Source organism: Coturnix japonica, chromosome 2, assembly GCF_054131305.1.
Source record: "Coturnix japonica strain WE chromosome 2, WE-NBRP24, whole genome shotgun sequence".
In the NCBI taxonomy this organism is placed as follows: domain Eukaryota; kingdom Metazoa; phylum Chordata; class Aves; order Galliformes; family Phasianidae; genus Coturnix; species Coturnix japonica.
Window position 1 is genome coordinate 77,968,006 of NC_140664.1, and position 12,076 is coordinate 77,980,081.

At 41.5% G+C, this 12,076-nt stretch overlaps 1 long non-coding RNA gene across 1 annotated transcript; it reads left to right on the plus strand.

The window, feature by feature from the left end:
* Positions 1 to 3,706: 3,706 nt before the first annotated feature.
* On the plus strand, positions 3,707 to 4,244 carry LOC146761988 (uncharacterized). Its single transcript, XR_014942795.1, has 2 exons — positions 3,707 to 3,854; positions 3,938 to 4,244. It is a non-coding gene; the product is annotated as an uncharacterized LOC146761988 (long non-coding RNA).
* Positions 4,245 to 12,076: the final 7,832 nt, after the last annotated feature.

Below are 12,076 nucleotides of genomic sequence, written 5' to 3' on the forward strand. Positions count from 1 at the left end.
TTTGTGACCTTAAGCTCCATGAATTTATTGGGCTCTCTCCTTTCAATCACAAAGAATTCAGAAATCAGTATCTTTTTGTGGTATCTTCTCTCTGTGTCACGACTATGGGATATAAAAGTGATAGATGCTTTAGCTTTTGGGACTCTTGCATAAGCTCATAGTTTAGTCCTGAGATTGTGGACTCTGTTTTGTCATGCAGTCTATAACTTCTGTTGCTGTCTTATCATTTAAATGTAGGATTTTGGTTTCAGATGGGGATGCTATCACAGGATTTGGACATAATGCCATAATTCCTGTCATGCAGACATGGGCAGCATGTTAAAAATTGCCTAACTTAGTGTGGTCTTTTCCATGGCTTGTGTGTTTGCTGTCACCTGAACTCTAAACTTCTTGGCCTTGGGCACTGACCTTGAGGCATCATTGTCTTCTGCTTACTGCATGTCTTGCTACAACCACTCCTCACTGTCACCTTGACTGCTCTGAACTGCTTCCAACATTTGAATGAAGAGACACATGAGCAAATCATATAGCAGATTTCCTCATGTCTTTCTCCTATGTTCTAATGTTAGCACAATCTACTACCTAAAATGGTGGTACTCATAGAAATAGGTCTTCATAGAAATTGGTCTTCAGCCTTGCAGGACTTGGGTGAAAATGGCTGCCTGATGGGTTTATATTTCAGTGTTATTTCAAATTCACCTGGAAGTCCCACATTCTCCCTTACAGAGATTGGGATATTTCATAGGAATCAGAAATACTTTTCTTTAAGTGGCTTCTTCCAAACTGCTGTATGGATAAAGGAAAACTCATTTGTGCTCACATGCTCATGACCAGATCTGGTAATTATCACTTTTGGTCCTTCAATAGACTGCTAGCAGGCCACACCACAGCTACTTCTGGAGAGGTTTAAGCCCATGCCAGCTTGGTCAGTTGAGTGGTGACTTTGGTGTGTAAGCCACCTACCCTCAGGCAAATCCATTCTGCATAGCAGAAACTTGTATTGATCAAGCACCTATGGAAGCAGCAGCCCCACACTATTATTCATGTGATCGCACTTTATGAGTTACCTTCCAAAACAAAGGTTGGAAATGGCGCTTAGGCAAAGTATAGTCTTCCAATTAGACTGGAATTATTTGTGGAGATCATCTGTTACCCCAAACTGATTGACTCCGGTGGCGCAGTGGTTAAGGACGCCACTTTGCAACACCGAAGACCCGGGTTCGAATCCCCCCTGTGGTAGAAGTGCCGCTCTGCTACACAGGGCTCGAATCCCGGGGGTTGGACTCGATGATCTCTAAGGTCCCTTCCAACCCGCACCAGACTGTGAGACTGTGAGACTTACGCCTTGCTCAGAAATCCTGTGATATTTGTACTTCAGAAAGTTATTGGTTCGCTGAGTTCCAGGTTTTTACTGCCTGGGGAAAAAGTAATATTTCCCTCTTACAATCCAGTCTGGAAGGCTTCGAGGCAAAGCTTTTCCTTGACAGAGGCAAAATATTTTATTTTGCATGACTAAGGGACCAGGACCTTAATATATACAATCTTTTAATCTGGCTCATGTTTTAATGCTCACAGAACCAAAGTGCCTTATGAATTACAGGCTGACATCTCCTTTATCAAATGAAATGACTAAGCTGGCCACATTCATGGAAAGTTTCCCAGCACAAAACTCACTGCTTTATATTTCCATCAGGAGCTGATCCATAACATACTGATTTATACTCGCTGGTAGCCATTTAAATCTTTTTATGATAAAAACTTTGTGTTTCGCCATTTGTAGTTCAGTAGAAGCATCCTCTCCTGTGCTCCAGTGATAGCTTCAAGATAAATAATGGTATTTTCAGAATGGTTTGAATTATATAGCTTCAGCTACCACTTTAGCAGTTATGTGTGGTACTTTAAGATACATGAAATCATCTTCACGTTTGGGAAGGTATGCATTGCAAGAGTACTTTGAAAACTCATGTGGCAGGCAGATATACTGTTGGCAAGGAATTAAAATGGATAAAAACCATCATAAGAAAATCGACCCCGTGATTAAAGAGGCTCATTTTTCAAACACTTTTGCAGAGCTGCTTTGTAGACTTCCAGCCCTAGATTCATACGATGTAAGCAGCTTTCCAAAACTTAAAAGGAGCTTATACTCAGGAGTAAGACAGACTTTTTATCCAGTGTGATAGTGATAGGACAAGGGAGAATGGTTTTAAACTAAAAGAGGTGAGATGTAGAATAGGTGAGATGTAGAATAGAATAGGTGTTCTTAACTCAGAGAGGACAGTGAGGCAGTGGTACACCTGCCTGGAGAAGCTGTGGTGCCCCGTCCATGGAGGCACTCAAGGCCAGGTTGGATGGGGCCCTGTGCAGACTGAGCTGGTGGTGGCAGCCCTGAGAGCACAGCACAGGGCTGGAGCTGGATGATTTTTAACTCAGAGCATTCTGTGATTCCATGTATGGTTCTATACTAAGTCTGTTCCCAGTCTTTCTTCCAGTTATGCTCATGTAATTCTACTAACTTTGAAGGAGGATCCATATGGCTCTGCATCAGGAATAACATCTCCAGGTTTTTGTTTAAAAAGAATAAAAATAGAAATCACTTATCAGAAGTAATTACAGTTTAATGTGTCAGATCTTTACAGTTCAGCCAGAGTCACTGATCAGAGTCCTTCCCAATTACAAAAGAAACACACAAGCTTGCAGCACTACTAAGATGATTCTTAGATTACACATACATCGCCTGACATAGACCTGACTTGGAAACTGGATTTCTCCATTAGATTTCACTGCATTTTTGCTGCCTTGACAGTGTCTACAAGCGTAGCAATCTTGGCACTGATGGTGAAAATCTGTCATTGTGATTCTTCTTTAAAGTCCTTTTCTGTAACTCCTTCAGCTCACTAAGATTCCCAAGGTTTGCAAGGAGGTCAATAGCACAAGCAATTTATGGTACAGGTGCCACTGAGGAAGAGTCCTGCTAGTTCTGAGCTGTGCTCCAGCTTGCCCTCAGCAGCTCATTAATTTTTTCTCTTAGAGCAAATACTTCATGTCTACAATTTTCCACAGTTGAACTCAGACCATTTACCATTCTGGGGAAGGTTCACTTCAGCTTGTTCAAATCCCAACAACTCCTACCCAAACCAAGGAAGTGACACTGCTTTCAGTGCCTTTCCTTACCTGCAACTCACATTTTTTGTTGCTTTGCTGCAGACTGAGGTGTAATTCAAAACTGTAGGAGCAATTTTTTCCCCCTAAAGTTGGTGTTGTTTGTGACAATGAGATGGAAACAGAAGGAACTCACAGAGCACAATCTCCTGCTGTTTCAGCACTGACAGCCAATAGCTCCAGGCTGAAATTTTTCTATTTATTTCCATAGTATTCCATTAAGAGATAAGTCCTGGAGTAAATTGGTTCAGCAGACAGGCATTGAAAATGGAAAATTGTCTTAATCCAGCAGTCCTAGTTCAATTACACTGCAAGCTGCTGAGATACATTCACATGGTTGTGAAAAATCTCTCAAACAATAAAAGATAGCACAGGACTCTTCATGAATGTCACACAGCTCTATTTTCCCTTACCAACGCCAGACCACACTGCAATGAGAAGTATTTTCAAAGCAAATAAAATGCTGCTTCTGCAAACATGGTTGCTTAAATATTAATCAGAGCTTTACTGCAACCCCGCTGAAGTACTCAAGGATTTTCTGGCTGTCACTCATTGTAATTCTGATGGTGCTAATGAAATGCTGGTGTCAGCCCTGTGAGCCGGCGACTTGGGAGACTGCAGCAGGTGTTGTTCCCTTTATAAAGATGACTATGCACTAGCAACCAATCTCTTCCCATCTGGACATGTGGCAAGTGGTATGTAAATGCAAACAGGGAGATACAACATGAGCTGTCCTTTGCAGGTGTTGTGTGTGACCCCTCTCTTCCTCAACTCACAGGAGCCACGAAGAACAGCTCTGCATGGGCAGAAAATGCACCCAAGCTCTCTACCATAGGAAGAGTCTGTTCTGAGAAGAGCTGATGCCTGAACTCTGGGTTTTTCCCTGTAAAGAGTCCCAGGCTGTATGGCTATTTCTGAAGTATGGTATCTGGACCAGAACTGTTTGTTTCCTGTAATGAAATGACATTTGAATGGACCTAATTCTGCAGCCAGTCTAGATTGATGGCAAAGCGTGTGAAATGTATTTTAGCCCCAGAACTTCAGAGACTTGTCAGAGATAAGAAACAAGCCAGAAAATGATTTTTACCTCTAATTGTGTTCTGTTGTTAGGCCTTGAGCAGCAAGAGGAAGCAAGAACACCATTTAGGTGCACCACCCTAGCCAAAAGAATACATGTATGTATAAACAACACGAATTCCTCACATCAAACCTTTAACCTTTCAGTGGGTGGGTTCCAAATTCCTGTTTTTTCCCTCTGAAAAACTCTTCCTTCCATCCTCTTGTGAATATACTCGGTACATTATGAACTGTGTTGAATGCATGTATAATTGAGCTTAGAAATTATATTAAGAAAACCCTGTATAAGGACAGATGGATCTTTTCAGGTCTTAATGATAAAATTTTCTGGGAGAAGCACTGCATTTTGTTGATTAAGGTTCACAGTATAATAAGACACAGAAACATTCATGGAGCTTTTTCCATGATGCCTACAGTATTATAGTATTACTTCCATCTTAGAGGGGCCCAGCTACTTGAGTGTATTTGAGATGTGAACATTTCTTATACTCGGGTGCCTCTATTTTGAGAACATATTCTATTTATTATTATGAACGGGAAGGTATAGTTTAAAAGTAATGCTGAAATACTGGCTGGAAGACTGGATGTTCCATCTGTAGGAGTTTGATCCTCGAGTGGAGAGAGATGATGTTTTGTGTTTCTTAATTGTGGCTGACATGAAGCACTCGTGCTTCAATATCAGCATAGCATTCAGAAGGCATAAGTGAACTGGAGCTACTGGCTATGCGGACTCTGTCCTGTGAATGTTACCTTTTCTCCCACTGACCCTAGCTGGAGGCCATCCAAGCATATTATGAGCCTTCTGGGCCTTCCTTCCTTCCAGGAGAAATGCAGGCACTGAGAGGGCTCTCTGTGCCCCCAGCTTTTGTGCAGATGCGAAGAAATGAAGATGGGAAGTGTGCACATAAAAAAGGAAGTACTTGTTTCATACAGCATACAAAATAAATCCCTAGAGATGGCTGAGAAGAAGGTTACTGTCCGGCCACCTGTTTGGTACCTGTGGTTCAGTCCCACATTCTGGCTCTTTGCTCTTCCCACATCAGTGTCTGACACCTTATCTTAAAACCAGGATGTAAATGGCCGTGTAGCAAGGTACATGAGGTTTGGCAGCTCCACTCTGGTCCTTTCCAACCCAAGCTATGGTTCTATGAAAATATGCCACTGGAGCAAGCTCCTGCACAGCCCAACTGAGATACGACAGTGCAGATGTACCTATTGTCTCCATATCATAGAGTGGCAAGGACAACAGCACAGGATGGCTGAGATTGGAAGAAACCTCTGGAGGTCATCTATTCCGACTTAAGCAGGAAACTTAGAGGTGTTTGACTGGGGTCATGTCTTTTGAATATCTCCAAAGGAGACCCTACATCCTCTCTGAGCAGCCTGTGCCAAGTGGTTGGTTACCCTCTGAGAGAAAAAGCATTTCATCATGCTCAGACAGCACTTTCTGCCTTTCAGCTTGTGCCCATTGCTTCTTGTCTTGTCCATGGATGCAAGTGAGAAGAGCCTGGCTCCACCTTTTTTGCAGCTTCCCTTCAGGTATTTATTGATGACATTTCCTGAGCCTCCTCTCATCTCGTCCAGGATGAATTTTTCCAGTTTGCTCAGCCCTTCCTCATGCTCCAGTCACTTCATCATCTTTGTGTTCCTTTGCCAGACTCTCTCCAGTATGTCCATGTCTCTATTGTACTAGGGAGTCCAGAGCTGGTCCCACTAGGCCTTACTTTCCTGTTAAAACATCTTAGTCTATACTAGATCAGAGTGAATCATAGCATCAGCCCACTGGAGCTTCTCAACCTTAGAACAGTTTGTGGTGCTCAAGCTGATTGCATGTGTGGGGCAGGTTGGCTTAGCAAGACCGCTTGCATCACTGGGTGTGCTGCTGCCATTGATTCTGAGCAAGGGGCAGCCTTAGCATCATGAGGGAACAACTGTTTGTTTTTCCCTCTCTTCTTTTGACCTCTTAAAATATCAGCAGCAGTCTGGCTTGCCACACAGCCCCATTTCTCTATTTTTTCTTCCCCTTCCTTCTTACCTCCTGAGATGGCTCTGCCCCTCCATTTTCCCACAAAAGCACTTGCTACCTTTTATCCCTCCCATGATGTCTCCTTCCCTCTCTCCCCAGGGATGTTACTTCTTATTTTTTCTAAGGATGAGGAATAACATTATCCAGGAGATAGTCATCAAATGGATTCTAAACCTTTATCTATTTATGAAATAACAAATAACAGTTGAAGCACCAAATGAAGTACATAGGGCTGCAGATGAAGCTGATCTGCATACTAACATATGTTTGTGCATTTTATATTTCTGCTAATGTAGCTCTAAAATCAGCCAAAAAATAAAACGTTGACATTAGAATTAATATATTATTACTTTGTAAACAAGACTATACATAAGCTAAGGAGAAGTGGTACATAGGCGTACTGGAACAATGAAAGAAATACACATTCCTGGGGACACATCTATCAAAAAACAAATACAACTTCTCCATAGATATTATCTTAACACGCCAATGAAATATTATGTTAAGGAACAGAAATGGTCTTAGATATACTGAAGATCAACAATTAACAGCTGCCTTAGAAATGATAGTTTGCAGATGATAAAATATCTTGTATTTAATTTTATCTGAATTACTTCTTGTTTATATATGCAATGTAAAGCGTATATAAAGTATGTATACTTTATTAGTTGTAGAAAAAATTCTTTCCATAGCCAATCTAGGAGAAATTGTTTCAAATAAAAACCTTTCCATTTTCAATTGCATCTCAATATTCAATCTCATACTAGATTTCAGGCAACAAAGGAGAGATTTTCCTGAGTAACACGATTCCTCTTAACCCCTCCTCTGGAGATCTGCTTCAGGTGAAAGATATCATGGGCTGCACCTAGAAGCTGGTGCTCAGGATGAGAAAACAAAGGGCACTAGGTAGGGAAAGCCTTAGGAGGAGAGGAGCAGAGTATGTGTCTATCTTGATGTTATGAAGATGACTGGTAGAGATTACTACTCTGGTCCCTGTGGGATGTGGTGGATATGGGTTTCCAGGTGGAAAAAAAAAGTGCATAATAATGGTGAGTTAACTGAATTTGGGAAGAGCCAGGGGCAGTGTTTAGAGGTGCCTGATCAAAATACATCTTTGTCCCAGGCCCTTATACCTTCTTACAAATGGTATCACCTTGCTTTTCTTAATTGCAGGTGTGTTAAATCTTTCATCTCTGCTCACCAGCATGGGCAGTACTTCCTCTGAGCCTGAATGGAAACTTTGACTTTGAGATCTTGGAAGAGAGTATAAATGCCTCACAGCTTTCTGTCTGTGGGGGTCAGGCTGTAAGGTAGCATGAGAAGGCTGTTGCAATATGGAGAGGGAGGGTTTTCAAGCCCAGATTTGATCTTTAGGACTGCATAGTTGGGAACTACCCTGGTGTTGCTGCATTGCTGGTAGAAAGAAGTATAGAGAAGCATGTCCTGGTGCTTCTGTGATGCTCTACAAAAGGGGAGTTGTAGTGTGGAAAGACCCAGGACAATTCTGAGCAGTATTATGAACTCCTAATGCTGAGGTGGACCTTAGTCAGAAAGCTGCTGTGCTGCAGGTATGGTTGTATCCCACAGGGGGATGCTGGAGTCATGAATGAGGAAGAGATGTGAAGAAGTAGGAAAAAATGGGTAGATCTTAAGGTATGTGACTGCCCATGAATAGAGCTGTTTCCATTTTGCTTTCTATATTGGGTTGTCACTGCTTCTGCAGGGACTCACTGCTTTATTTGGGGTGCAAACAGTAGGGTGGTGGTGCAGAGAAAGGATCTACTCTGTTTATCATCAGGGAAATAAAACTACTCCAAAAGCAACGGAGGATTGTAATAGGTGAGGAGGCAGTTTGTGTCCTACTGAATGATCTGCTCTTCTAAGAACTGTTTTTCTGCCTTTCAGAAGAGAGGCAGCGCTCATACATTTAAAGAGGAGGAAGACAAGAACGAGGCTGATAGACTCATTTTTCAGATGGTGTTGTATTTTTGGATGCTGACAGGCTTTAGCGTGAGTTATTGTCATCCAAGTTTATTGGTTAGGAGAATTATTTTGCCTGCCCTAAATGTCCCTCAGATGTACTTGTTCCATAAGGCTTGTCACCTAAGCACCTCTGCAATAGCAAAAACGTCTGTCATATCCTCTTCGTTTGTAGTCAAGATTTGGCATTGCTGCTACTCATCAATTTCAGTTTCTAGGTACTCTCAGGAAGGTGTCTTCTCAAGGTGCACCTAAGTCAAGAAATATAGCAATGAAAAGAGTTGCTATGTGAATTTCAGCTGCTCACCTGTAGCGGCGATGAGGCTGCAATTTATATTAGTCAACACTTATCTATGGAAAGAATCAAAGCAAAGCAGAGAAGCCTCACTTTTCTTCTAATCATGTTATTTCATCAGTTATTCTGTCTTTGGCCATTTCTATTTGTGTGAATTGACTATGTGTTGTTGAAGACTTGCCTAGAATTCTGCTAAGACATAAGGGCTAAGACATCCTAAAGATAGTATTTCCTTTCAATAAGAGAGATCCCACGGAGCTCATGGACCAGCTGTTCTGACCCACAAGTGTTCTATTTAATAACAAACATTAGGAGGCAAATCAGGCCAAATCTGCCCAACCTGCCATTTCCCTCTGGATGAGTTTTTCTGTGTATATTTGTTTAACGTGTAATATTAAAGTGGAATTTGGCTTTTAATCTCCTACTAAACCAAATGAGATGGGAGAGCTGGTTTTGCTTAAGTCTGCAGTAGTTGAAAGCAAGAAGGATTTTCTTTGCTAAAGGGCCACAATTAAATAATTAATTAAACAATGATATATATTTTGATGGCAGAAAAATGATCTCAATAGGATAAACACCCAGAGCATTTCTCATCAATTTAGAAGTCACTTTTATGAGAACAATAAGGAAATCACTTGTCAGAAGATTAGTTAGTTGTTAGCTAATTCTTGGTTTTCATAGTGATGGATTTGCTGTCTCCGGTGGCTTAGATCATGCATTTAGATTAGCAGTGCTTTTCTTAAAGTTTGGTCTTGAAGCTTGATCACATAAAAAGTAAACTTCCATTCAAAAATAAAAATAAAGAAGGTAATTTCAGCAGTCTGGAGAAGAATTTGGGAACGCTGCTTGAGCCAGTTGTCAGTAGGATGAAGTATAGGAGAGGGTGAAGGTGCTGGTGGGGTACTTGCAAGGTGGATAATCCAGGGGCTGGTGGTGATCCAGGTGGAGGCACAGCAGAACCAGCATAAATCACTACTTTTGTTGCTTGATACTTACGCTGTCCCTACGCCCCTTCTGTGGCTTGCCTTTGTGCTTCAGAAAGTGGAAAACCTTACGGTCGTTAATCATGGCTGGGCTTGTGTGTGGGCGTGGGTCCAATCATTACAAATTAGCCTTTTATGTAACCTGGTGGAAAGACATTACAGCCTTTGTTCAGTATGGCTGTCCATAAATTACAGCACCCCCTCTCCCTGTTTTGTTTGATGATATGTACAACATATCTGTTTGCAAGTGCAAGTTGATAAAACGTCTAAAATTCTTTTTCTCACGCTATTTTCTTCTTCTTCTAACTCCAAATTTGTTTTTGTTGAAGCTTATCAGGTTGCTCTCTATAACTCACTAGCCTGTCCAGGTCTCACTGAATGGCAACAAAGCCTTGTGGTGGGTCAGCTGCTCCTCTCAACTTCATCTTGTCAGCAAACTTTTCCTAATGTATAGCTAACATGAAATAATTATCACGCTGTAAAACTCTTTCAATGAAGACATCTGCATTTCTTATGTTGCAGTGGCAAGATGAACTCAGCATTCTACACCATTCTTGTGGGTTACACTTCTAATTAGCCCAGAAGTGAAAACTCCAGGAACTTTGTCTTCAGTAGGATTTAAACGGGATTGCACATATCAGCTTTTTCTTCATTGCTGAAGAAGAAACACTGGTCCTTGAGTACCAGTTTTCTAGTGAGCATCTCCTTCCCTGAGCATTTCTGTACAAGTTATCACTCCTATCCCAATACCACCAGTCCTTATGCTAAGATAAGCTCAGGAGGGGAAGAAATGTGCACCCCTTTAAGGAAAGCAGGAGTGTTCATGTCCGGACAGGAAACTTTTGAAGATATTTTATCACTGCTCATATGTGAAAATATGAAAGGGGGAGTAAGCAATGGGAGAGAATTCAATTTCATAGTGGAAGATGTGACTTGCAATGTTTTCTTAATGAGCCTAGAAAAAGAGTAATGATGAAACACTGCCTTATTTCAAACAGCTTCCCTCCCATGTGTGGAAGTTTGCAGAATAAACAAATCTGAGGTGTGTCTGTGAGCTGTCATGCTGTAATTTCTTCAGTGAGGATGTAGCAGATGGAGTGAGAAGGGATGGGAAGTGAGGATTTGCAAGGATGTGGGGTTCCATGGAGACTGGGAATCCTGTTGCTCCCTTCCTATTATGTGCACCTGACTTTACTCCTCCAAAATATCTTGGGTTTCAGTCACTTTCTTTTCAAGCAGAGCTTTTGTTCAAACGTGCAACTAAAAACTTGCATTAACTTCCACAAAGATGTAGAATTGTCATTATCTTCTTTTCAGGCTTTTCATCACATGACTGTATGAAAAAAGGGCTAAAGAGATAATTATCTGTGTTCAAAATAGCTCTTACTTTATAATCACGTTAATTTCCAGCCTATGCAGATTGCATGTGTTGGAATTCTGTGCAATTATACTCTGAACAAGGCTAGAGAATGACAAGAAACAAAAACATTTCTGGCTTGTTTGAGTCAGGTTTATTTTGGTGATGACTTCTTGCTCAGCTGCGTGCAGCAAAACAGAGCCGTTGTTATGCTCTTGGTGAGAGCTGTGTTTGTATGCCATGACACTACCAGTACTGAATCATGGTGTTCTTCCACCTCTCCCAAGGACAACAGTCTGCCTACAAGTTTTTAAGGAAACATAGTCATTGTTTTCTTGCATATATTCATACTGCCATATGGGAAGGCCAAATCCACAGCCAGAGTCCTGTTGATAGTTCTGTTTTCACACAAGTGAAGTTTGCTGTAATTTGCTTAGAAAAGAAAGGTTGCTCTGCCTCCACGGGAAATCAGAAGCCTCTCAGAAATACCAGTTGAAAGAAAGAAAAGAAGCTGTTGGTGTGCTGAGGGTGTTTTGGGCTTGCTTGGAAATATATTCAAAGCCACGTTCTGCTGCTTCTCACAGTTAAACAGTTAGTAGCATGTTGTGTTCCCTACAGGGCTTCTGCTGATCTCTGCCTCCACCAGAGCTGTCTCTGGATGCTTTCATCGCTGCTTTCGTGTGACCTTATAGCTTCTCTGACTCATCAGAACTTGTCTCATGTCAGGAGACCACTTTCTTTGGCATCTAGCCTACATCCGAATAACTCTTCCCGAGGTCATGTCAGAGTACTTTAGGGATACAACATTTTTTTGCTTATGACCTCCTTTTGCATATGTATGCAGCTCTGTTTAGGCAACTAAAGTCTGCTTGTGCTCTTTAAATCTAGACAAGTGCCTTTCTTTTCACCGGGCATCCATTTCCATCCAACTTGCCCCTCAAGAGGGAACTAATCTCCTACTGCAGTCACTCCACCTGCAGTTGGGTATATAATTTTGTAATTATCTTTAAACTGTCTTGACAGAAGCTACCTGGCAGCCTGTCAGAAGTGATAGATCATTGCTAAGCACACACTGCCTCCAGTTTAAAGCAGTTCATTAATGGTCATATTGCTAAGGTAGGAGTGGCTTGTCTGATTCCTTTATGCTGAAATGAAACCAAGAAATAAAGAGGTGGAGAGTAGTCTACTCCAATTCTCAT